Source organism: Dermacentor andersoni, chromosome 1 (assembly GCF_023375885.2).
Source record: "Dermacentor andersoni chromosome 1, qqDerAnde1_hic_scaffold, whole genome shotgun sequence".
Taxonomy (NCBI): Eukaryota; Metazoa; Arthropoda; class Arachnida; order Ixodida; family Ixodidae; genus Dermacentor; species Dermacentor andersoni.
The window spans coordinates 95,941,072-95,953,087 of record NC_092814.1 but is presented as its reverse complement, the minus strand read 5'-3'; the positions used below and the strand labels follow the sequence as shown (position 1 = coordinate 95,953,087).

Below are 12,016 nucleotides of genomic sequence, written 5' to 3'. Positions count from 1 at the left end.
AAATCTGGATGTTTATACGACCCAAATCTCCCTCAGATGCTACAATATAACTAAACAGATGTGGATCTACCCAACCAGCTGATCAACTTGATGAAAACACCTCGTGGTGTGGGCTTCCAGGTGGCATTTATGACTCAACATGGTACCTTATAGTGTCATTATTGAACATTCGATGCCTTGAGTTTGTTCTGGCATGGTTAGAGACGAGCATGCTTATTGACATAGGAGCTCTGCTTGGAAAACGATAGCAGTGTAAGCTAGAAAAAGAAATAATACCAGCAGAGATACAAGAGACGACATAAAAGCATAACAGAGTTGTAAGCATCCTTAGAATGACAGAAAGCTAGGCAAGTTGGTATGGATTCATGGTATGAAAAGGCAGGCATGTAGAATGCAGACCCAAGAGGAAGGAAAAGGACAACACAAACACCAGCATTTTTAGTGTCATTTCCATTTCTCTCACTGCATTCCATTAACTTCTTTAAACTGTGTTCCATAACTATTTTTACGCTAGCCATTGAATTTTTTTACTGTTGTTGCAGCTGCTAACATATAGATTTTAGCCTATGATTTGCTCACAATGTTACCTTTTTATTGCATTAATACAGTAGGTCCCACCTGCAGTTTGTAACTATAGGACCTCAATACTTATTTACTATGTGATCTTTCTTTGCTACTACTTCTGGCCGAATCTATACACAACCCGATTCGAAGGGCTGCGGCTACACTATGATTATATTCTCCTTTTAGCCACTTATGTTGCATTTATATTATTTGATTGATTGTGTCCATGTTTCGTACGCCTGTCTTTTCAACTGGCCTACCATGTACCAAAACACCTAGTGACATTTCGCAAGAGTATTTATTAACTATAAAAACAGCATCTGCTTTTCACGATAAAGTCGCATTCTCTGAGAGTGCAAACCGCTGAAAATACAAAATTATTTTCATTCCGCGGTCGTGTACAATACTCTGAATGTTAATAAAATACACGCAAACAGACAAATGTGATCTTATTACGAAGAACCATTTAACACTCGGATCATAATTCCAAGGCACAATCTAGTACTTGCGCAAATTTTAGTACTTATCACCGGCCGCTCCACCATTAAAAGACACAAACAAAAGCTCTTCCCATAAATGTTTCGCACAAATCAATCTAAGCAAAATACGCCGCTACGCGCCGCGGTTGCTTAGTTGCTATGGTGTTGGGCTGCTAAACACGAGGTCGCGATATCGAATCCCGGCCACGGCGGCCGCAATTCGATGGGGACGAAATGCGAAAACACCCGTATACGTTAAAGAACCCCAGGTGATCCAAATTTACGGAGTCCCCCACTACGGCGTGCCTCATAATCGATCGTGGTTTTGGCACGTAAAACCCCATAATTAATTTTTTGTTCTTTAAATACACCACTGTTCCTCAAGAAATGAATTCATTAGTAAGTGCCGAATTGTCAAATGAGTTTATTTAAGCTTGACATCAGATATGATTTTGGATAACATGACAATACCGTGGAGAACAATCTGATGGGCCCACACGCCGCAACCAATAAAGGTTAACGTCTTTTGACAGTGAATAACATTGTCTCGGTCACCGACAATGTGATAGCCGCAGATGCGCCAAAACTCGCAAACAGCAACCGTTATAGTGTGTACTGGTCGACTGCTAATATCATCAAGCAGTACAAGTAGGCACAAACTCACTCCGGTGTTTCGCCAGTTGCCTTCTTAAAATATAGGGTATTTGAATGGCGTCAGAACGAAAGCTATATATATAATTCGGTCACTACGTACGAATAGAAGTAGAACGCACGATGAGCCTGTTGAAGTAACACTCCGCCTCACAGCGACGACAGTTCGGCAGTCACAAGATGCAAGTTTGAATGTGACCAACCTTCAGCCTTCAGGAGGTTCAAATTTGGCGGTAGTTATTTTGACGTACCCCGTTTATATAAGCAACAACAAGGTGGTTTAAATTGATGGCGCCCATGACGTAAACTTTGCGTCCGCCGCAAAAGCATGGCCTTGGAGATTGATACGATTAGTTTTCATTATCGGGAGAATGATGTAGACTCTACTTATCGAATTTAGAGCGTAAAAGGGGGCGGATAATCAAGAACCAACTCCAAAGGTTCTCAAGCAGCTGCTGCTATCAGTACAGTTAGTACCACGGGTCAGTAAGTACGCATAGCATAGTCAATACGCATAGAGTTTCTCACTATATTACATGTGAGAAACTCTATGTAATCACGTAACTATAAATTGTACCATAGATTTAATGCACTAGTGTAATTGTGTACGTAATTACCTCTATGGTTGCGATGAATATCAACACTTGCTTACTTGTCTTGGTTGTGTCCTGGTACCTGTGGCTGTTTTGAAGCCTTTACTGCGTTTACAGTTTGCTCATTACTATCGGGCCTTTTTCTTGACCGTTCACGCACATCTGATTTTGTGCGCAGCGCGTTTTGCTTGTCTGAGGACGAGTGGCCAAACTAGTGCACAAAAAAAAACAAAAAAAACACGTATTTCGCCACTACAGAGCGATACGTTTTGAAACTACGGAACGCCGAAATCTCGGAGGACAGCTTACGCCTTATTGCAACGTTTTGAAGTAGAACAGCGCCTAATAAAAATACGACCTTGTCATATCACTTTCCGACCTATATTTCTACGGTGAGAAAGCTTGGCGCCAACGCAGAGCCGTTCCTACGTCGATATTTTTTATCTTTCATTATTTTTTTTTATAAAACCGTCGACATCGAAAACACGGGATACCTTCCTCCATGCTAGTCACGATGCAGGTAGAGTGTAGTACACTCTAATGCAGGACACTAATAACCGTACGGCACAGTGCAATGTCGAAACGTGTAGAGCTAGAATCCCACACGGGTGCTCTGGCCCTACTTTGAGTGTTGACAGCCGACCAGCCATTGACAACATGCATGGTTGGATGGTTTTGATAGTGGGGTTTAGTTTTGCCGAGTTGTACACTGGATGCTTATGGTATTCAAGTGGTGGCTATCTTTAAGAATAGGTAATAGGTTTATCTTTAAATGGAGTAATGATGTTACGTTGTCAACTGTAGTATAAGTACCATTACGATCTTCACTTTCAGGTCAAGTTGATACCGGTCCTGGAATAGCGGTTCGATGTACGACACTGAAGACGACGACACGCATTTGTGTCTTAAGTGCAGCGCAACAATCTCCGGTCTGAAAAACTACATCGCGCATCGCAAGCAGCACTGTTACAAAATTGTGCGTAATGACAGTGCACTTACATCCGTGGCGTCACCAACAGCCGAACATCCATATGAGCCGTCATCACTGCGGGCGGACGATTTTTTTTCTTCACTCGAGCTTCAAAGCATCCAAGCTGTTATTCCAACTACTGCCACAAAAGTAGACCACGCAGATTACGACTTGGAAGACGGTGAAGACAGCGACAATGACCTTTACCCACCGACGTCGCACACGGGCGGCAAGTGGAAACCTGGCTGGGGGCCGACCGCTCGTTCCGACTGGAAGGCGGTGCCTCAACACGGGGTGAGTTAGACGTGAAGCTGCGTAGTGTTTGAGACATAAAGTAACTGGCAAACCTTTTTTTAAGAAGTGCTACAGTGGATTTACTCTTTTATAAAACCTTAAGTAAATCGGCATTCTAGTTCGGTTGCGTTTCAGGCAAACGTAATACAGAAATGCTGTGCTCCTAAGATTATGTGCATACGCTAACATTTTGGGTATGCCTGCATGCAGGAGCTCCCATCACAAGCTACAAAGGAACCTGCTGCCATTCCGGAAGGATTCATTTGTATCCCATGCAACAGACACTATCGCAATAAGTTTACATTATTGAGACACAAAGAAACTTTGTACCATCTCAAGCGAAGCGGTGGCATTACAACAGCTAGAATAAAATCCAGCCAACGATGTGCAGTACCCTCGATAGCACCAATTCAGGAGAAAGGCCAGGAATGCACGAAGACAGACAAAGTGTGCAAGGTCCGTGACATAGCAAAGCGACGCCGCAAATGCCCTTCTGACTCTCCCCAAAGTAAGCAGCAACACGACAAGCACGTTGCTGTTTCTACAACTCGGCTATCGTCTGCAAACCAGTGTATTGGCGGTAATGGTGCAGAAGTTCAGCTGGATAAGTCACCGGCGCCAGACAGGCATTCTAATGTAGTTATGAATTCCCAGCATGCTGCTTCAAGACATGCCAAACAAACCATTCAGGGCACTCTTAAACGGAGCACTACACCAGTGCAAAGTCAACAACCAGTACTGCATTGTGTTGCATGTAAAACCCAGTTTCTAACTACTTGTGAATTCAAGCTTCATGAACGTCGCTGCACAATTTCGAGGCAAGCAAGCAAGCAGTTCCTGTATGGAAGCTCGACAGCATCTAAGACATCTAAAGCGACTGCTGCTTCTAATGAGCTTGGAGCCATGGAGGGAGCCACAAATGTGCCGAAGCAGCGCAAAATCGCACCGCGACTCTTTTGTCCACATTGCCGGAAGCTAATCAGCAAGCCCTACATGAAATTGCACATGCACGTACACACTGGTGAAAAGCCCTTTGCATGTCATATATGTGATCAACATTTTGCCCATCGCAGTACTCTGAACATTCACATTAAGCACCACTTAGGACTTAGGAAATTTCACTGCACCCATTGTCACTTTCAGGCTGTGCGTCGCAGCATGCTGCGTCGGCATGAGCTTGCTGTTCACCGGTGCAAGGCTGGCTCGCAGCCCCCTTCTCCTGCAGCCAGCACCCCTGTGTTGCAACAGGACTTCATTGGACAGTGTCACAGTGTCCCTGATCAGAAGTGTGCCCATAAAAGTGCAGTGTCAGTTTGCAGAAGAAAGCGCCCATTGAACCCAAAACTCCAGTTTATTTGCAATAGTTGCCATCGAAGTAACAGGAAGGGCCAGTTGCCTCCAAGTCATCGGAGACAGCACATGGGTGAACAGCATTTTCAGTGCTCCCATTGTGACTACAAGTCTTCACGCAGGGGCCATGTGCAGCGGCACAGCCGCATTCACTTTGGCCTCAAACCCTACAGCTGTCCTTACTGCAGCTATCGCTGCAGCAATCAAGAAAACATGCGTAAACATATCCTTAACACTAAAAAACATGGTGGAAAGAAAATGTACCCATGTAGGCAGTGCAGTTTTGCCTGCAATGAATTCAGTGTTTACAAAAAACATGTTTCAGACAAGCATCCAAAGGATGCGATGGCAAGTAGTACCGGTGATTTACCTGCTACTGCTAATCGTGTAACAGCTGAAAGTGCTTCACTGCCAGAGGGCGACACTGAAATTGCCAAGGCACCATCCGATGACAAGCAAATGACGGAGGCTTGCACAGACTTGCCAGAACCAGCAGTTTTCCTGACCATTTCAGGCTTGAGCGAGCCTGACCTCGAGAACACATCTGTGATGGCGCAGGCACTGCCTATCCTAAATGAATCGGAAAGTGGCCTTGCTTGTTCCGAGAGTGATGTACTTGCTGAGTCGAGCAATGGTATATTATTGCCAAGTGGCCTGGACACTGAATTCACTGACCAGCTCAATGCACAACTAAATGATCAAGTGACCTTTTCCACACTGGATACTACGGATATTGTGTACACAACTTGTTTGAATTCTTCATAATCTCCTACTTGTTGGCTTGTTTGTGCATTACTTTAGCTCAAAAATTAGCTTTTTGTTAATTGCACCTATGATAAGTGCCAGAGCAGCATAAGCATGTGGGCAGCATTTGATGCTCAGTCTGCACTTATAATAGTAGCTCGCACAATGTTCTATTTCATTTCACACTACATGTAATTCTATTACATTTCACACTACACACTAATTCTAGATTTTCTTGGCTTCGGAATTCACAAAATCCTTTGGTCACCTTTGCTGTTCTTATGGCTAGCCTTACTTTACATGTGTACAAAACTTCTGAGGTTGCTGAGATCAATTAGAAAACTGTGCAGACACTGCCCCATTCCTACTGTAAGCCAAGCAGGCAATTCAGCACAATAAATGCTGGTCCACTCTAGGTAGTCTCTGGAAAAGAAATAACTGGCTTTTCCTTGTGTGAACAGTGTGAAATCCGAAAAAAATAATGTGGCTGGTAGTTTTTTTAATTGTTTGGGTAACAGACAAGGTGAGCGTCATCCGAAAGAAGTTGCTGCAACTGTCCGTAGTGTGGAGACCATGCCAATGCAAAAGTGATCAGGCCAAATGTTTCGAATAGATGTTTGTTATACTACATGCACTAAAAAGAAGTACAGTGAGAAATCACTTTTCTGATGTATAATGCTATTAATAAACCCTGAAAAACACAAAACTATACAGTAGGAGAGGTACTTCTGACATGCAGAGAAGTAGCTGGTCCCTACAGTTCAAAAATGAGTGTGACTCGCCAATTATACAGAAAAGATTCACTTCAGTTCTAATGTCTTATTTTTGTACCAAAGCTTCCACTTTTCAATCTCACCGTGCTTCTGGTGCAACAAATACATGAGTGCAAAACATGCGCAGCCCTTCTTGCTGAACTTGCGGACTAGTCAAACATGTTTTAATAACACTTCAAGCTGATGCTGGTGCGCGGAAAAAAATTACTTGGCGTGTCATTACAGGAGATCAAGGTGCAGCAGACAATACTTTGATCCAAGTGAAAGCCTTATTTGATCATGTGCATTATGTTTAGTCTTGTACATTGCTGTCGAAACATACAATAAATGTGAACCACTTTGGGCACAAATGTCTGTTCAACGTTGGAGAAACATAAACGCAAAACAACGCTTGTACCTGAGTGTATGTAAAAGTTAAAGGCCTCAGTAATGAAATGCATAAATCAGAGGCAATAGTCGCATGTAACAGCATAATCCACTGCCTTTACTGCTGCTGCTGTCTAAAAAGCTGCGGCCCAAGCAGCTAAAAACACAGTTTGCATAGTTCTTTTTGCTAAGTGCAATGTAGGCAGCGTTTGGTGAAATTACACTCCAAGAAGCTGAAATGAAAGTCATCGGGCTCTACAGTGGGTAGTGTTTGTTGACAAATATCATCGTAGTGTGGCAGCATGTGAAAAAATATCAATCACCTTGATCAATATGGCACAGTAAAGTAAAGGTTAGCATCGTAAATTAGGGGCATATTTTGTAGTAGTCTAGTTTTTCCTCATTTTCATTCTGTTTGCCTTTCGTGACTCACTCCCACAAAACAGTGCCCTCACTATTGCTGGGATCTACTACTGGGTGCACTGGATGATATCAAAACAATTACACGAAAAAAAACCTTAAAAATCAGGATTTAGGAATGAATTTATACATCTGTAAACTTGTTACCAAAGTACAAAAAATTCAATGCCATTCCACCCTGCAAAGGTGGATGACCAGTGGAACTGTAAACATTGTGGTAAGAAAGTTTGTGGTAAAGACTTTATTGGCATCACTCATTGTCACTTAGTAACGATGGTCACAATGGCTTTGGGGTTGCTATGATATACACTGATCGGCATACTTGCAACTGCAAACACATTCTTTGATAATTTCAAATCAATGCACGTACGCTGCTGGCTGGTCGGCTGAGCCGGGTCGGTGTGGCATCGCAAGCAATATGTCTGCAACACGAAACGCATAAACCGCTCCCTTTTCGGTCCCAACACATCCACATTGAAATCACCGACAATGACCACAGGGGTACTGTCATAGTAACTAACCCACGCAAAGTGAGTAGCCATGAATCTTGCAGGGCTAGAGCCATTGCATTTTTTTTTTTTTTTCTTGCTTGCTTCAGGGATATGAGTGTTTATGGGGTATGAGCTATTGACGATAATAGTTTTTGTGTGCGGACATGAAAATTCTATGGTACCCTAGCCATATACAGCTCCGCTGTAACAATGAAGCAGCATGTCTTCTTTTACACGTGGTCAAGATTTATTACTGTGATTTATAAATGGATGTGCCTTGCAACACATCTTGTGCTGTTGGTGAAGCACAGGAACTGTATTCTGTGCAAACTCCTGATAAATAATTGCCACTGGGATGTATGTCAGCAAAAGCTGGTTTCATAATTACAAAGTCAAAGCACCATACTTCTCTCATATTTACATAATTTTTTCTCGAATTGGAAAAAAAGCTTTATTCTAGGTTTCATGCTGTTTATTGTTGTTATAGTAATGTTGCCAACTGGCTCACTGGGACATTCCTACAGGAGATTTTCTGATCTACAGAAGTTTCACTCTTAGAAAAAGTGGGACATTTGTCATTTTTGAATTTCTTTCAACTCCATTTTTGCCTTTAGTGTTTCTTTAGTGTTCCTTTAATGTCTCTTGGCTCAGTAGCTGTTGTTTGTCTACACAGCACACAATTGTACACATCTGTTCATGGTGGTGAACATTTGCAAATGATCAACATTTGCACATGGGCTCTGTACTTAATGTTATTGAAGCTGGCGGCATAGAATTTCGATCATGTCCTCATGTACACACCCTGGAAGTTTTTAATATAAGTGTGTATGATCACCAGAGCAGCAAGCTTTTCTGACATTGCGGCCAATGTTTAGCTGAAAGTGGTTCATCATTTATTTATTTATTTATTGCAATACCCTCAGGGCCCAAAAGGCATTACAGAGGGGGTGGGTACACTGTGTTTATGCAATTGTAATAACAGAAACAACATTGTTATGTATGAAATAAGATAGAAAACTAATAATGAACTGAGCAAGTTATTCTAACAGAGGTCAATAATAGAGGCCTTCAATGACAATACCGTAAGCAACACTATTTATTGCACATGTGTAACAGGAAACGGAATTAACAAATAGCAGCACAGGTTAATCTGAGAAGTGTTCAACGACGGCGGCCTTGAATAACTGCATCTTCAATGCTGGTGATGGTGCCAGGAAGGTGGTTTCATTCTGAACTAGTCTTGGGTATAAATGAATCCTGAAACAGGTTAGTATGGCAAAAAGGGATGGTGACTTTATGCTGGTGATTAGTGCGGGATGACAAATACGATGGTTGCGATAAAATTTCCGCTTCAATGACTGGTTCATGAAAAAAATTTTATGGAACACACAAAGACGTCACATTTTTCTTCTTAAAAGCAAGTTAGGAAGCCCAAGATCAGACTTCATCAGTGAAACACTGGCAGTACAGGAATAGTTTGATAAGATAAGGCGAGCTGAACGATTCTGAACAGATTCTATTGCGTCTGCAAGGTTACGTATACCCGGATCCCAGACAGCAGACGCATACTCGAGTTTAGATTTAATCTGCGTTTGATATAGTAATAACTTTATAAATGTCTTGGTGCTTCAGAAAAATTGCAGCGTAGGTATCCTCTCTCTCTCTCAAGGGTGTGGAAAGTTCATGCCATTCCACCGGCTGGACAGGGTTAAGGCAGGAATGCAGATCACAAGAATGCAGAGAAGGAATCTGCAAATTCATTGGCTGCTGGATGTATGCATGTTGACTTCTAGACTTTGCAGGTGTATTAGATGTCACCTACTATATTCACACTGCATAATTTTTGTACATACAGTAGAGGATGGGATAATGTGATTTCGGTTTGGTTGCCAAGGCTGTGATTGCAGCATGTGAAGTACACAACCTGCTCCTCGGTGCATAATACCACTCCACTCTTCCTAACAGGCATAAGCAATGTTTGAATGTTTATTAATACAGATACCCTCTTTGCATGCCAATGTCAAATCAGAGAGAGAGATTTAATTTACAGGAAATGTAGAGAGGTTGGCCTGAGCTGATGGACTCCAGTCTGCTGTGAAAGAACGAATGGGAGTGAAGGTATAGTGATGAATGACAATGAGGAAAAGGGAGCGAGTGAATGTTAACTACATAACACAAAAGGCCACTTGTCCAGGCTCATGGCATGCAACGAACTCCAACAACGCTTTCATTGCTTGCCTGACAGTTATAGGATCAGGCTATGCATGGGCTGAGAACAATGCCCCCTGACAGTGGTTGCCTGCCGATGCTGCCTAGGAAACTGTCCATCGTCCATCTCTCTCGCACAAATGCTGTGCGAACACATGACATGTGTTCCATTGTTTCACACATCTTGCAGTGTTCACGGTCGGGGCTATTTGACCAACTGATGAGATATGCATAGCAACAGGTGGAAGTAATGCCTAGATGAATCCTGAGTAGCAAAGATGCTTGGATACATGTAACCTTCAGTGGCATATGGAATTTTCTATGTGGATCAAATACATGCAGGCGTCTGTGGATGTTGACAGCATGAGCCCTCTATGTCATTGTAAAGTCCTGCATGGTTGACTTGATCATTGAGTTCGGTCACGAGTAGGCAATCCGCATTTTGTCAGAGGTAGAGAAGGCCGATCTTGCCTCGCTGTCGGCAAGTTCATTGTCAACCAAGACACAGCGAGTAATTGCGCATTAAAACGTGAAGGTGTGGCGACTTCGCTGGGCACTGTTGTGAAGCTCTGCGGTTTGTAGCATGAGGATGTAGTGCTTTCTTCAAAAAGCACTCTGCTACCAGCAATGCTGATTTGGCATCATGGAACACTGTCCAGTTCCAAGTTATATCATAGCAATGTTTCAGTATGGTCCTTGGAATTTTTCTCACTACATTGGGCCCTTCTATGGCTTATAAGCATACCATTTTTTTATTTTAGCTATACAGAATTTTTAAAAATATGCCTGTGGCAGATAGCACCATTCTAATCCTTGAACTGGATTGCTCGAAGAGGTGGACATTATTTGTGCAACAAATTAAATGCATAATTGTCAAATAAAAAAAAAATTCACTAATTATGTGTTTAGCTAATTATGGCACATTGATAGACTGACAGCATTTTCCTAGACTTTTCCAAGGCATTTGATTGCGTAGCCCATCGCCGCCTGATTTCAAAGTTAACCGCATTAAGATTAGATTCACTGACACTAACTTGGCTCCAGAACTTTATAATTGCCAACAGTTTACAATCGTTAACAATCTTTCTTCGCCCCTTTCCTATGTCACCTCCGGCATACCACAAGGTAGTGTTCTTTGGCCACTACTATTTTTAATCTACATTAATGATTTTCCCAATAACTTAGCATCCCAAGTGCGAATGTTCGCAGACTGCATTATTTACTGCCCTATAACCAGCCTCGATGACCACCTCCTTCTTCAAAACGACCTTCAGCTTATTTTGGATTGCTGTAACACTTCATTAATGACTCTAAATTCATCTAAATGCAAAGTAATGTCTTTCAGTCGTAAACACTCAATCTCTGGTTTCCCTTATCACACAAATAATAAAGTTTTTTCCAGCTACTTCATACAAGTACTTAGGCATTAATCTTGTACCGAGCCTTTCCTCGAACCATCACGTTACTACTATATGTGCCAATGCTTCAAAATCACTGGGGTACTTATGCCAAAACCTACATAATTCACCCTCCAATATCTGCAAGCTAGCTTATCAGACGTTAGTTCGCCTGCAGCTCGAATTTGCCTCTCCAATCTGGTCACCCTATCATAACCTAATCAGCTTTTAGAATCAGTTCAATATAGGGCCGCTAGGTTTATCTCGCATAACTATACCTATAATTCAAGCATCTTGCAAATAAAGCTTGATATTTCACTTGCGCCCTTAAGAACTCAACATGATTTTGCACTCATCATTACTTGACAAGTATGTTCATGCGGTTAGAAAATCTTGAAGTCGCACCTTGCACATCCTGCAGATTACATAATCACCTCAGCTTCACATGCATCTATGGAAGCACTCGTGCATTCAATTGGTCGGTGCTTCCTCATGCCGTTTGGTTATGGAACGCTCTTCCCGATTTCATCGTCTCCAAAACAAACCCTGATAAATTCCGCCAGCTCACGAGTTCATAATGCGCTGCATAACTTCAACAAAATTCATTGTATTTTCTTTTGTTTTGCAGTTATGTGCATTCTGTGTGCTCTGTTGTTTATGGCTTCATTATATTGCTTATTATTCTTGTATTTTTTATCCTATGAGATTGGAGTGGA

At 42.2% G+C, this 12,016-nt stretch overlaps 1 protein-coding gene and 1 long non-coding RNA gene across 2 annotated transcripts in view; one reads left to right on the top strand and one right to left on the bottom strand.

Moving 5' to 3' along the window:
* The window catches only part of LOC126543284 (uncharacterized), a 98,679-nt gene extending 96,954 nt beyond the window's left edge, over positions 1-1,725 (bottom strand). The window contains exon 1 of the mRNA XM_055061813.2: positions 1,708-1,725. The gene's annotated coding sequence lies outside the window, so the exon portion shown is untranslated. The remainder of the gene's footprint in view (positions 1-1,707) is intronic.
* Positions 1,726-2,959: 1,234 nt separating this feature from the next.
* On the top strand, positions 2,960-6,768 carry LOC126545798 (uncharacterized). Its single transcript, XR_011892793.1, has 3 exons — positions 2,960-3,040; positions 3,122-3,551; positions 3,762-6,768. It is a non-coding gene; the product is annotated as an uncharacterized lncRNA (long non-coding RNA).
* Positions 6,769-12,016: the final 5,248 nt, after the last annotated feature.